Below are 228 nucleotides of genomic sequence, written 5' to 3'. Positions count from 1 at the left end.
TTGACTATTGTACGCTGGAAGGACACCTGCTGGTTTTCAGATGTCCACAACACCCACTCTAGCCCAGAGCACCCTGGCAACTAGAAAAGACCCACCTACTACTATGTGTTACTCAAAACTACATTATAGTCTTTATCATGGAGCTAATCTTTTTATGTTTTTATCATGTTTCAGACAAGCACCAGGACATTCAACAATTCATCCACGACAGGTAATAAAGGAGACTGT

The sequence above is a fragment of the Etheostoma cragini genome, unplaced genomic scaffold, assembly GCF_013103735.1.
Source record: "Etheostoma cragini isolate CJK2018 unplaced genomic scaffold, CSU_Ecrag_1.0 ScbMSFa_2081, whole genome shotgun sequence".
Lineage (NCBI taxonomy): Eukaryota > Metazoa > Chordata > Actinopteri > Perciformes > Percidae > Etheostoma > Etheostoma cragini.
The sequence above is the reverse complement of the archived record's forward strand: the minus strand, read 5'-3'. Positions refer to the sequence as shown.